The sequence below is a fragment of the Thalassophryne amazonica genome, chromosome 10, assembly GCF_902500255.1.
Source record: "Thalassophryne amazonica chromosome 10, fThaAma1.1, whole genome shotgun sequence".
Taxonomy (NCBI): Eukaryota; Metazoa; Chordata; class Actinopteri; order Batrachoidiformes; family Batrachoididae; genus Thalassophryne; species Thalassophryne amazonica.
In genome coordinates this window covers 66,111,293-66,125,817 of record NC_047112.1, presented here as the reverse complement: position 1 = coordinate 66,125,817, position 14,525 = coordinate 66,111,293, and the positions used below count along the sequence as shown (strand labels likewise).

Below are 14,525 nucleotides of genomic sequence, written 5' to 3'. Positions count from 1 at the left end.
ACAGTGCGGAAGAGAGCTCTCTCAAACAGCTCGGCTTCAGAAAACCTCCCCCTCCCCTCCTCATGCTCGGAAGCAAACAGCAGAGAGCAAACAACAGCAGTTGAGAGGATTTACAGTGGCTCCTCACGTATCAGAAAATGTTGTGTGTTGGATCAGCATTTTCTGATACTTTACGTCAGTATTGAAAGCTGATACTGGATCGGATCGGTCGCAACCTTAGTTGACACTGAAACAGAAAGTGCTAAATTTTGACAGTAAGTCTGACCCCTTGCGGTCTGGATCCATCAAGCCTGCAATTCTACGTGACGTTGTTTGTAGCTCGGACTGAGAGAGAGAGAACAGAATCAGTGACCTGAAAAAACTACACCTAAGGTATAATTCAGTAGCAGTAAGTCAGCAGGAAAACAGAGAAATTACTAAGATGGTCGCCGGCTGCTAGCCCTAAGCTTCCCTAACAAACCCAGAATTTAGATAAAGTTAAGGCTGAAACATGTTCCGTTACAAATAAAATGTCTTTAAAGGGATAGGAAGCACAGTACCATAGTATTCTGACCATATGAGAGGGAGCATAGATGCGTCTTAAGTCTAGACTTGAAAGTCTCTACAGAATCTGAGTATTTTATTGATACAAGAAGATTATTCCACAAAACAGAAGGCTCACAGACGTTTTATTCACCCTCGGGACACAAAGTAGTCCTGTGCCCTGAGAAAGCAGAGCAAGGCTGGTACACATAGGGTTTGATTAGGTCAGCTAAGTAGGGAGGTGCTAGTCTGTGAATAATTTTATAGGTTAATAGAAGGGATATATAATCGCTTTCAGTTATATTGGGGTGATACTGGGGGAAGAGGATCATTTTCCTTGATGTTAATGCCTACAAATATCAAGCTTGTCATGTAAGTAATTCCTGTGATATCGGGGCGCCAAGAACCAATATTAGGCCACAGCGAACTTTGCCTTTGACACTTGCAATAAGTTGAGATTTGCAACCCATCCTTCCTTCATTCTATTCTTTGGTCCAAACTCGCTTGTCTGAGGAATACATAGATGCTATAAGAACAAGAGATATCGTGTTTGTTGTCTGGATATTTTCTGGGATAACGGGAAGTCATGTATAAAAACTGGGCTTCCCACTGTACCCTGGTCAACACGATTTTTCTTGCATGGAGTTTTTCAATGAATTTTGGGGTGCTGAATCAGAATCTGGTTTTTGTTTTTGCAAATCGCATCACGTTTTTGAGTGAAAACAAATTCTTTAAAAATTTCTCTTTTTTGCTGAAAGTTAAAAAAATTTGCATTCCGTTTAAGCACCCATATATGGAGTAATGTTTGCAATGGAAGGCAGTTACTCCCTTAAGAATGCATTTCCAAAACTAGTTTTATGCTAGCACGCTTGTTGAGCATTATTGACCACAGTATACAAATACTAGGGGTGTAACGATGCACAAAAATCACGGTTTGGTACATACCTCGGTTTTGAGGTCACGGTTCGGTTCGTTTTCGGTACATTATGGGAACAAAATGCAAAACCTAAATTTGGTTGTTGTTTAAACCAACAATTTATTATAAATTATACAAACGGGAAAATTAAATAAATGCAAAGTGCTGCCTGGTCATAAGCTAAATTAAATGTTCTCAGATAAACAACAAATGTATGAAATATTATAAAAAATAAATTCCCAGTAAATGGCTTTTAACAAAACCTTTTCACAAGTAAAGCGCAGCACAACGGTTCCAGCATGAAGCCCTGTTCAGTTTTATTCAACCTTCATATTTTTTGCCAGAAATATTAACTTGTCCAAAACTGTCACACTCTATAAGGAATTTTTTTTTAAAGAGAATTAATGTTAAAGAATCCTTTTACTTTCGTGCAATTTATTTTATTTTCTATCTTTTTCTATTAACTGTTCGTTTAATGTTTAATATATCTTTTTTAAATAAAGTTTTGAAAACAAAAACGTGGGAGAGGCAAAAAAAGTGAGTAAAACCACCTTAAAAATATTTAGAACCACAAATAAACTTGATTCTTGGTTTGTTTATTTATTTTGCCATTAAAATTGGCCATCACTTATTAACCCTCTGGGTTCCGAGGGCATTTTTTTTGGACAGTTTGACATAAATGTTTTATTATTGCTGTTAACAGCAATAATAAAACATGGGCATAAATGTTTTATTATTGCTGTTAACAGCAATAATAAAACATTTATGCCCATATTTTTGTTTATATATTAATAATCTAATGATTATTATATACAGTTTTAGAGAAAGAGACAAGAAGAAATAGATCACTGTGCCAAGGAGGGAATCTCTTTAGGGTCAGTGACCCTATGGCCTTGTTTAGAGAAGTGTTTCATAAATGTTAAAAAATTCATATATTTGCAGTTTAGTTGAATAATAAATTGAATTTAGTCTCTTACTTCTTTTTGTCTATAAGCACATGCAATATCAATATCAGTGCTCAGATGACAGTAGCTTCTGGGAAAGGTGCAAGTTGCAATAAACTGTGATGCCAAGCGCTAAGGATACATGCTATCCAGTCACAGCAGATGAAACTTTTTTTTTACTACTGAGCAAACATTGTTAGACTTTTTTAGGTTCAATGATTCCACGGCGTGTAGATGTTATGGCGTCAGTGACCCCATGGCCTTGGCGGAAGTTTGCACTCTCTGAGTGCTTCTAGTTTATTATAGTTTGCTGTGCCTTTTGAATAAATGTGTGTGGAAAATTATTTTCCGCTTCACTTTTTTCTTTCTTATATTTGTTTGTAAACTCTTACAACAAAATCATTGAACCTAAAAAAAAAAAGTCTAACAATGATGTTTGCTCAGTAGTAAAAAAGGTTTCATCTGCTGTGACTGGATAGCATGTATCCTTAGCGCTTGGCATCACAGTTTATTGCAACTTGCACCTTCTCTTCTTCTCTAAACAAGGCCATAGGGTCACTGACCCTAAAGCGATTCCCTCCTTGGCACAGTGATCTATTTCTTTTTGTCTCTTTCTCTAAAATTGTATATAATAATCATTAGATTATTAATATATAAACAAAAATACATTTAAGAAATATTACAATTTGAAAACAGTCGTGATCCGGATCACCACTAAAATTGAATCACTTGTTCCTCTTGTCATTTCCAACCACTCCACAAAATTTCGACAAAAATAAATTTAAGAAATATTACAATTTGAAAACAAATGCACCTGAACGTGATGACAGCTGCAACTGCTTAATGGTAACTTTTAACATTGAAAATGCCATAGACATGCTAACACGTTAGCATCGGGATCCGGATCGTGATCTGGATCACCACTAAAATTTAATCACTTGTTCCTCTTGTCATTTCCTCCAACCACTCCACAAAATTTCATCAAAATCCGTTCAAAATGTTTTGAGTTATCCTGCTGACAGACAGACAAACAAACAAACGCAACCGAAAACATAACCTCCTTGGCGGAGGTAACAACTGTTTTGACACTGTATAAAGGTAATTTGAGGTCTTGTGTGAAAGACTGTACAACAAAAAGGTTCAAACAATAAACACAAATGCACATTTTGAACAATATATACAAAATGGTCTATGCGTTTTTTTTTTTTTTTGTCTTCATCTCAAAGCAATTTTTGTCTGCTATTACACAAAGGTTACAACACAAACGTCTACTTCTGTTCTGTTTTGGACTGTTCTGTGCTGCTCCTAAAGCACCTTTCACGTGAGATTGTCATCAGAGGCTCTCCGTCTGCTTTCACTGATCGTTGTGCGTAATGGCGCAGGGCGCACTGAGTATGTACTAATAGTATGTACTCATTGGAGCACCCAGGGGGCTAGTCAAATGGGCCAACTAGTAATATATCACTCCTGAAAATGATCTTTGGCTTGTCATGTGAGGTAAATCTGCCCTACGATTGGATTTTGTAAAACGGTGAACCAATTCCGGTTGGACACTCACATTGCGCATGTCATCACTCAGCTTCTATGAGGAGTACAAAGATGGCCAATGGCTGGCTCGAAGGTCCACAGAGGTAACTTTTCAGCAAAACAAAGTAAGCTTCTATCTCATATCATTAAAAAGTTATTTATAATTTAGTAAAACTTGGTCTTAGCTGTTGTATACGACGGCGTCGGAACCCATAGGGTTAAAATAAAATAACTTCTCAAGGCCATGGCTTCTCAAAGTCTGGGGTCTATTTAATCACAGCGCAGTAAACGAGGTCAGTAGGCTGAGCGAGTCTGAGTGAGGAGGATTGTAGATATTCCTCCGCTCAGTGCTTTATAGGTTGCTGCAGCGGAGGAGGGGGAGACCCGCTGCCGCTCGGTGACAACAGAGACTTTCACTTTCAGTCGCCATACACCAGAAAAGTCTCCAGTAATGCCAGGAAAAGTAGCTAGATTAGTCGCTTTTGAGAAAATAAGTCGTCAAGAGGGTTTGGAAAGTCACCAGATTTAGTGAGAAAGTCGCCAAGTTGGCAACACTGAATGTAAACACACACAACGTGAACTCACCCGTGCACAGCCTGTATCGAACCGAACGTCCCGTACCGAAACAGTTCAATACAAATACATAGTAGAGAAGCTTGAATCTTCGACTGGACTGGGTTGCTTGACGCGAGGATGTTTCGCTTCAAATCGCAGAAGCTTCCTCAGCTAAAATTCTTGCTCTGGTAGTGTGACTTCTGTCTTGACTCATGTAGAGAAGCTTCAAGCTTCTCTACTATGGAAACCACCTGGACAACTGAAAGCCTACACAGAAAAAATACAAATACATGTATCGTTACACCCTTAACAAATACCAAATAAGTGAAATATATTGGAAAAAATACAATCTGGAGTATTATGCTCATCACAGGTAAGGCACCACTGAAAACCTAACTTTTTTTTCTTAGTTTTTCGTCTTTCTCACAGAATTAAATTTGCAGCTTGAAACCAAAAGCATGCAAAAAATATACGAAAGGTAACACTGTTACTTAAAACAATCAGCAGTAGGACTGGCTATACAGAGAAACTCGACCTGCATCCCATGCCTCATGCACTCGATCTTTTTCTTCTCCATCATTATAATGAAGACATGGAAGAAGTGAACTCGTCCTCATCTACGTTTGGGAGCTTGATGAAAATGGGTACGGGTATTTCATCACTGTGGGGAACTGGTCATATAGCAGATGGTACGCTGGGGTAAAGCTGCAGTTTGCTCACCCCTTCGGCGCCATAAATGATATTACGGCTCTTTGTTCAGATTTTGCAAACCTGGTTTAAAAACTATGCTTTTGAAGCTGCTTTTGTGCATGATTAGTGGAGTCAAAGTCATGAGTGAATGAGCAACTTTTCTGTAATCCATCAATAATGAAAATGTAGATTTCAAAAAAACATGATGTGATAGAGGGCATCTGTGGTCAGTTTGGGATTCAGCACCCCAGAATTACCCGGAATCAGTTCTCAAAGTCCATGAAAGAAAACCAAAGTTTTTTTTTTTTTTTTTTTTTGGTTGACCAGTGATTCTTTGACCCATATTGAGTGGGTTTGCCACCCAACCTTATAAAACCTTATAAGGTTGGGTGGCAAACTGGTGGAACTGGCGCTGCAGTTCATCCCGCAGCGCCAGTTCTGCTTACGAAAAGTGGCCCACTAGGTGGCTTGCATTCTCATGTGTAGTGCCTTGGGGCGATTTATTTTGTGATTTGCAGTGTCTAAACACAAAAACAACGACAAAAAACAATTTCCTATCTTGTACATCTATAACTGGTCTAGTGTTATAATTTTAAAGTTAATTAACCTTTAGAGAAGAAGAAAACCTCTCCACCAAATGTATGTTCATCTTTTCAAACTTCACCTTCACTTTCATAACAACCTTGCCAGCAGTTGTCCAGTGGAGGACTGGGTATTGCATGCAATATACATCCTTTTTGTTATTTTTCGCTCACCCTACCCAGTGGTGGGCACACCTAACCAAAACATTAGCTTCAATAACCATTAATCAGATAACTGTAAAGTTATCTTTTATAACAATAAACCGATAAACTGCTAAAAAAATTATCTTTATTACAGATAACCGATAACTATTAGTATTGATTCGTTCTTGGCCACAATCAAATTACAGTGTCGGCTTCTGATAAACCAGTTTCACTTTAAGCGTGGCAGGGACTGCTGGGTAAATTCAAGGATCACAAACACAAAGAACACATGAAAAATGAATAAATAAAAAACAAAACCCCAAACACTGTCATCATCTTTCAAAAGCAGTAACACACAGTATTAGAAGTCACAGTTTATCTTGGTATTAGATACACCGTCATTTACGAGCTAAAAGCTGCCGCTTTTTTCACACACTTTGAACCCTGTGGCTTAAACAACCAAAATACATAAATTAATGCATTGATTGGCACAGTAAAATACACGTAGTAAATATAAATTCGTACCTGTTAGTTTCAGTGGGATTCATCTGAATAGATAATCCACATAAAGCGTCCTTTTTTAAAATCCAAAACATTGTCTAAACGCGAAGAAAAGTCCCTCCCTCTGTACACACAGCTATGCAGTGAGAGCTCCTCTCCCCCACCGAGTCTTGGCGATTAAATTACAGCAACAAAGAAATAAAATGTTAAAATTAGTCTGTTTTTTAGTCACTGTAACATCCAAAGTGAACCTGAACTACAGTACCCACAATGCTCCCTGGGTCGACTGGTCGATCACATTTTGTGCTTAATGATGACGTCATCAGCAAGCGACAGGCAGCCAGTCTGCTCCATGGCTATAAACACACAACAAATGGACTAAAATGTTTGATTTAAGGGTTTACAAGCATTTTTATCTGTTAAACTTTACCAGCAAAAATTGTTATCGGACTGAAAGTTATCGGAACTAAATTTATTGAAAGCTAATTGGTCCGATGATGGTTTTAAAATTTATCTGAAAAGCTAATCCGATAACAAAAACATTAGTTTCGATAATTATCTGCTATCGGATTATCTGAACTGTGCCCACCACTGACCCTACCTCAGTCCTCAGTTTTTCACATCTGCTTCTCTTTTATTTATTCTTTTGTGCCATATTTCTCTGCCTTGCTTTCCTTCCTTAACCAAGAGACAGTGTTTGTTAGAGGCAGTCATTTTCACCCCACACGCTCTTCTTTCATTGCATTTTAATCTGTTCTTTTGTGTTTATTTCACTCTTTGAGCCAGAGGAGGAACAACACAAGGGTCAGTCAAAAATATTGCTGTCTTGACCCACCAAGAGATGGGAAAAGAAACCGGTGGAGGTGGTGAGGAACATTTGTTTTGACCTTCATGCTTTCCATTAGTTGCCTCCACTGCAGAAAAAGAAAGACGGCTATAAAACAGAAATTGGGGAGTAAAGGATGTAACCTTTATTTCCTGCTGGAGTTTAGCTTGTTAATCGTTTTTTATGTGTGTGTGTGTCTGTACATGACTTTCTGCACATCTGCCTTTTTTAAGGCCATCATTTTTCATGGCAGCCATCTGCGTGTTGTCACACAGTATTCGGTGGCGGCAGGACTCAGACAGCTTGTCCCCAGCTTGCCTTATCTCACTAACTGACCGCCTGTCCCTCTATTGATGTAACTGTCTTTTTCTTTATCTGTGCAATACACTTTTTATTTTTATTTTTTAAATTGGCTGTGTATCATGATCATCCAGCATCAGTAGATCAAGCACTGGTGTTATGTTGAACAACAGTACATTGGCACAAGTGCACATCAGCATGATTTAACAACTCGTTGAAGAATGAGTTTTGTTTTTCGATTTGCAGTAAGCTGATGTGCTTATATTCTGTGTGCACTGTGGATGCTCGTTTGTGTGTGAGCAGTTTCTGATCTTGAACGCGAGGAATTAAGGTCACTTTGCATTCCAGTGGCTGAGTTTTGTTTGCGTCTGAGTTTAGCCAAACGTCTAGCTAAAACCAGATGGAGAACGTTGGCTGTCAGTTACTTCTAGTGCAGTGCATGTGCTCTGTTGCTACCTCTTATGTTTCTGCTTCCTGCGGTGTCAAACCTGAAATGATTCAAGCTAAACTAGCACAAATCTACACCAGTGGTGGGCACAGCTAACCGAAAAGTTAGCTTCAATAACCACTAATTCGCAAACGGAAAAGTTAACTTTTATAACGCTAAAACCGATAAACTCCTTTAAAAAAATTAGCGGAAGTTACAGCTAACCACTAATTTTTAGTATTGACTCAGCACACTGTCGGCAACTGATAAACCAGTTTTGACTTTTAGCGCCACAGAGGCTTCTGAGTGAATTCAATGCAACGCGACCATAAACCCAAAACAACGAGCCAGTCCTTGTCTTCAAACACTCTGTTGGCTGCTGCAAAGACGTCTCACTCACCTTTCATGGTGTCGGTGTAGATCAAACGCAAGGCAATTTCATTCATGGTTTCATTTATATTTGCGACCTAATTCTGGACAGTTTACACATTAACACCAACTCTGTCATTTTTACAAAGTGAAAATATGGCACTTTTAAAGTAATGCACTAATTCTGAAGGTTTGAGCGTTAAACCGACACAAGCGCCAAAAGGCATGGAAAATCAGACTCGTCTCATCACCCCCCCCCCCCCCCCCCCCATCAAAAAGCATAGAACATTGCCATCTACTGGATGGGAGTGTGAAAAGCGGCCAGCATGCTGAGTCACACTTCACAAACAGAATTTTCAGTTTTGCAAATGCCTTTTTTTCCATATGGAAAAAAATGATATTTACAACTACACACATTACAAATTGGAAATTTGTGTTTGTGGATCACAAAACACGTGTGCAAATCAGGAAGTATTTGTAGTAGGGCTGCAGCTTTCGATTATTTTTGTAATCGAGTATTATCGGATAAAAAGTACTTCTGTGTTTTTAAACAACATCAGTAGTCCAGGGCTCTCCCTAAGCAATGGCACAATGTCCCTGTGCCACAGTCTTGACATTTTGCTGAAATGGCGATGGGATGTGGCTTTGTTTTTTGTTTTTTTTTTTCCCCCAAACTTGTAAAATGTAACCATTTTGAGTTTTTTTAAGGTAGGTGAACTGGATCCCTACGTGATTTTTTTTTATTTTATTTTATTTTATTTTTTTAGCCCTGTTTCTCTGCAATTCAGCAGATGCATTTCAGCAGGAGGTTGAACATGCAAGCATCGCATCCTTGTAGTTACTTTTTTTTTTAAGTTACCATGTTTGTGAAGCATTGTCTGTTTCCCAGAAAAAGCGAAACACTTAGTGCGAGTCTGAACAGCAGCTGGCTTCGACTGTGGGTACCCGGCCGTCGGGTCAATAGTCACTCACCATGTCGAGCAGACTGTGTGTTTTTTAATAATAGACAAACACACTGCTTTGCTTTAAATGCGCAGTAAGTCTATTTCAGATGATCAGTCTGGACCCGCTTTCTCTTAAAAGGCTTTATTTTACTCTGTGTCGTATTGGAAAGCAGTAGCTTTAATGGCTAAATTATTAGCTGTTACACGGCTAAGTTGGTTCCACTCCTCCAGCCAGTGCAAAGGAGTCGGTATCGGGTTATTTGGTCACGTGAATTTTAGTCAGGATTCTGACATTTTGCTGATTGGCTGAGACACGCCGCTCTCTGATTGGCTGCAGCCTTTGTTTACAATGTAGCACTGGTACCACAGTCTCTAGAGGAGTGGAACCAGCTTACATTTTTGGAGGTTACACCACAGCCAATCACACAGCGTGGCGTGATAGTCAATGGCGGCCGACGTATCAGATGGACCAATCATAGCCATGTTTTCAAAAACACGCTACCAGTCTCTTTGTATAAGAGACTGTGGTACCAGTATTATTACAAGGCCTGAGCGCATGCACTAGTCTTCTTCTGTTGTTTTTCTGGGGATATTACAGCGCCACACACAAGCCTGGCACATGTACTACAACATTTAAAAGAACTTATTGTAATCGAATTATTCGAGTTATTCAAGTAATCGTTTCAGCTCTAATTTGTAGATCACCCTCTGTGCATTTGCAAGTGTTAATTTATACAAATTTAACTCCAAAATACAGTAACTGTCTTTTCACTTTAAAAAAGTAAAGGTTTGTATGTACACACTGTCTTCTATAGCAGACACACTGTCGATCATAATGCACTGCAGCAGTGCATTATGGGAGTTTGGGGTTTGTTTTTTTTATTATTATTGTAGTACATGTTAGTTTAGGAGTGTTGTTAGTGTTATAGATTTGTTGTGTTTTTATAGTTCAAGGAATGTAGGTTGGTGAAGAGTTATGTTGTGACCCTGAGTGAAAACAACATTGCGATTTACCTCTTGTGCTACTGTCTGAGCTGCTGTATGTTGAAAGTAAATTACTTTTTTTTTTCAGCAGGAGTGGCAGCCAGTCCACCCCCTTCTACTGGGGGAGGGCTGAGTTCCTTTACGGCAGCCTTGCTGTTGCAAAACACACAACAGACAAGAATTAATGTTTGGTTTTAGAGTTTACAAAGATTTTTGACCGTTCAGTCTTGTGTTAGTGGACTGAAAGTTAGCGGAACTAAATTTAGCGAAAGCTAATTAATCTGCTAATGGTTTTCCAAATTAACTGAAAAGCTAATCTGCTAATAAAAAGTTAGCTTTCCTAATTAGCGGTTAGCAGATTAGCAGAACTGTGCCCACCACTGATCTACACGATGTTTCTCCATGGCGCACCTAAGTGTCACAAGACTTTGTAATCCAGTACCTTCTGTCATTGGGTGGATTAGGTCAGTGTGTTTGTCCTCATTAATCAGTATTCAAAAGAGTTTGCCAACTTTTATTGGCACCAGTGTCTTGTGGTTGTACCCTGTGGAACAACAATCTCAAACCTCGACCTGCAGTTCACCTATCTAACAGATTTCATCCTCAGATCTAATCTGTCAGGTGTAATGGTCTCTTCCGGTTAGTGGTGTTATTGAAGCAGTGGTATAAGATGTTTTGTATACATGATCCTGTCCCACTCGTATCAATATGTGAGGAGCCGTTATGTCGCGTTCACACCGGGCGCAACGCGAGCGACAGCAGCGACAGGTTGCCATGTAATCCCTATGGATTACATTGGCGTTCTTTCATCTTGTCGCGCCGCGATGACCAATCAGGGACTGAATATGTAGTGACGTGGAGATGTCTGGAGTTTGACTGAGTTGGATGTGAACATGTGAATATGTTAGTTTAAATGAGTCAACACCGCCGAGTCACACTAACTGTCAGAATGCTCGAAGCACGGGTCGAGGAGGAGGATTAGCAGCAGTCTTCCACTCCAGCTTATTAATTAATCAAAGACCCAGACAGAGCTTTAATTCATTTGAAAGCTTGACTCTTAGTCTTGTCCATCCAAATTGGAAGTCTCAAAAACCAGTTTTATTTGTTATTGTCTGTCGTCCACCTGATGGTTACTATGAGTTTCTTTGTGATTTTTCAGACCTTTTGTCTGACTTAGTGCTTAGCTCAGATAAGATAATTATTGTGGGTGATTTTAACATCCACATAGATGCTGAGAATGACAGCCTCAACACTGCATTTAATCTATTATTAGACTCAGTTGGCTTCGCTCAAAATGTAAATGAGCCAACCCACCACCTTAGCCACACTTTAGATCTTGTTCTGACATATGGCATAGAAATTGAAGTCTTAACAGTATTCCCTGAAAACCCCTTTTTGTCTGATCATTTCATAATGACATTTACATTTACTTTAATGGACTACCCAGCAGTGGGGAATAAGTTTCATTACAGTAGAAGTCTTTCTGAAAGCGCTGTAACTACGTTTAAGGATATGATTCCTTCTTTATGTTCTCCAATGCCATATACCAACACAGTGTAGAGTAGCTACCTAAACTCTGTGAGTGAGATAGATTATCTCGTCAATAGCTTTACATCCTCATTGAGCACAACTTTGGATGCTGTAGCTCCTCTGAAAAAGAGAGCCTTAAATCACAAGTGCCTGACTCCATGGTATAACCCACAAACTCGCAGCTTAAAGCAGATAACCTGTAAGCTGGAGAGGAAATGGCATCTCACTAATTTAGAAGATCTTCATTTAGCCTGGAAAAAGTCTGTTGCTCTATAAAAAAGCCCTCCGTAAAGCTAGGACATCTTACTATTCATCACTAATTGAAGAAAATAAGACCAACCCCAGGTTTCTTTTCAGCACTGTAGCCAGGCTGACAGAGTCAGAGCTCTATTGAGCCGAGTATTCCTTTAACTTTAACTAGTAATGACTTCATGACTTTCTTTGCAAATAAAATGTTAACTATTAGAGAAAAAATTATTCATAACCATCCCAAAGACATATCTTTATGTTCGGCTGCTTTCAGTAATGCTGGTATTTGGTTAGACTCTTTCTCTCCGATTGTTCTGTCTGAGTTACTTTCATTAGTCACTTCCTCCAAACCATCAACATGTCTATTAGACCCCATTCCTACCAGGCTGCTCAAGGAAGCCCTACCGTTAATTAATGCTTCGATCTTAAATATGATCAATCTATCTTTATTAGTTGGCTATGTACCACAGGCTTTTAAGGTGGCAGTAATTAAACCATTAATTAAAAAGCCATCACTTGACCTGGCTATCTTAGCTAATTATAGGCCAATCTCCAACCTTCCTTTTCTCTCAAAAATTCTTGAAAGGGTAGTTGTAAAACAGCTAACCGATCATCTGCAGAGGAATGGTGTATTTGAAGAGTCAGGTTTCAGTCAGGTTTCAGAATTCATCATAATACAGAAACAGCATTAGTGAAGGTTACAAATGATCTTCTTGTGGCCTCAGACAGTGGACTCATCTCTGTGCTCGTCCTGTTAGACCTCAGAGCAGCTTTTGATACTGTCTGAGTGATGCTGAAAAGCTAATTCATGCATTTATTTCTTCTAGGCTGGACTATTGTAATTCATTATTATCAGGTTGTCCTAAAAGTTCCCTGAAAAGCCTTCAGTTAATTCAAAATGCTGCAGCTAGAGTACTGACAGGGACTAGAAGGAGAGAGCATATTTCACCCATATTGGCTTCTCTTCATTGGCTCCCTGTTAATTCCAGAATAGAATTTAAAATCTTCTTCTTACTTATAAGGTTTTCAATAATCAGGTCCCATCTTATCTTAGGGACCTCATAGTACCATATCACCCCAATAGAGCGCTTTGCTGTCAGACTGCAGGCTTACTTGTAGTTCCTAGGGTTTGTAAGAGTAGAATGGGAGGTAGAGCCTTCAGCTTTCAGGCTCCTCTCCTGTGGAACCAGCTCCCAATTCGGATTAGGGAGACAGACACCCTCTCTACTTTTAAGATTAAGCTTAAAACTTTCCTTTTTGCTAAAGGTTATAGTTAGGGTTGGATCAGGTGACCCTGAACCATCCCTTAGTTATGCTGCTATAGACTTAGACTGCTGGGGGGTTCCCATGATGCACTGAGTGTTTCTTTTTATTCACCTCTTTTTGTTCTGTATGCACCACTCTGCATTTAATCATTAGTGATTGATCTCTGCTCTCTTCCACTGCATGTCGCTTTCCTGATTCTCTCCCCTCAGTCCTGTTAGACCTCAGAGCAGCTTTTGATACTGTCTGAGTGATGCTGAAAAGCTAATTCATGCATTTATTTCTTCTAGGCTGGACTATTGTAATTCATTATTATCAGGTTGTCCTAAAAGTTCCCTGAAAAGCCTTCAGTTAATTCAAAATGCTGCAGCTAGAGTACTGACAGGGACTAGAAGGAGAGAGCATATTTCACCCATATTGGCTTCTCTTCATTGGCTCCCTGTTAATTCCAGAATAGAATTTAAAATCTTCTTCTTACTTATAAGGTTTTCAATAATCAGGTCCCATCTTATCTTAGGGACCTCATAGTACCATATCACCCCAATAGAGCGCTTTGCTGTCAGACTGCAGGCTTACTTGTAGTTCCTAGGGTTTGTAAGAGTAGAATGGGAGGTAGAGCCTTCAGCTTTCAGGCTCCTCTCCTGTGGAACCAGCTCCCAATTCGGATTAGGGAGACAGACACCCTCTCTACTTTTAAGATTAAGCTTAAAACTTTCCTTTTTGCTAAAGGTTATAGTTAGGGTTGGATCAGGTGACCCTGAACCATCCCTTAGTTATGCTGCTATAGACTTAGACTGCTGGGGGGTTCCCATGATGCACTGAGTGTTTCTTTTTATTCACCTCTTTTTGTTCTGTATGCACCACTCTGCATTTAATCATTAGTGATTGATCTCTGCTCTCTTCCACTGCATGTCGCTTTCCTGATTCTCTCCCCTCAGCCCCAACCAGTCCCAGCAGAAGACTGCCCCTCCCTCAGCCTGGTTCTGCTGGAGGTTTCTTCCTGTTAAAAGGGAGTTTTCCTTCTCACTGTCGCCAAGTGCTTGCTCATAGGGGGTCATTTTGACCGTTGGGGTTTTTCTGTAATTATTGTATGGCTTTTGCCTTACAATATAAAGCGCTTGGGGTGACTGTTTGTTGTGATTTGGTGCTATATAAATCAAATTGATATGATTTGATTTGATGTCCTGTCTCTGGTAGCCAGACTGTGAGCAGGACTTATGTCCCGTTTGTCCTTTATTTCATAATTATGGCAG

The 14,525-nt window shown here is 39.4% G+C and overlaps 1 protein-coding gene across 2 annotated transcripts in view; it reads left to right on the top strand.

Annotated features, from left to right (window-relative positions):
• fcho1 (FCH and mu domain containing endocytic adaptor 1) overlaps window positions 1-14,525 on the top strand; it is a 202,089-nt gene that overhangs the window by 23,143 nt on the left and 164,421 nt on the right. The gene's annotated exons all lie outside the window — the stretch shown is intronic.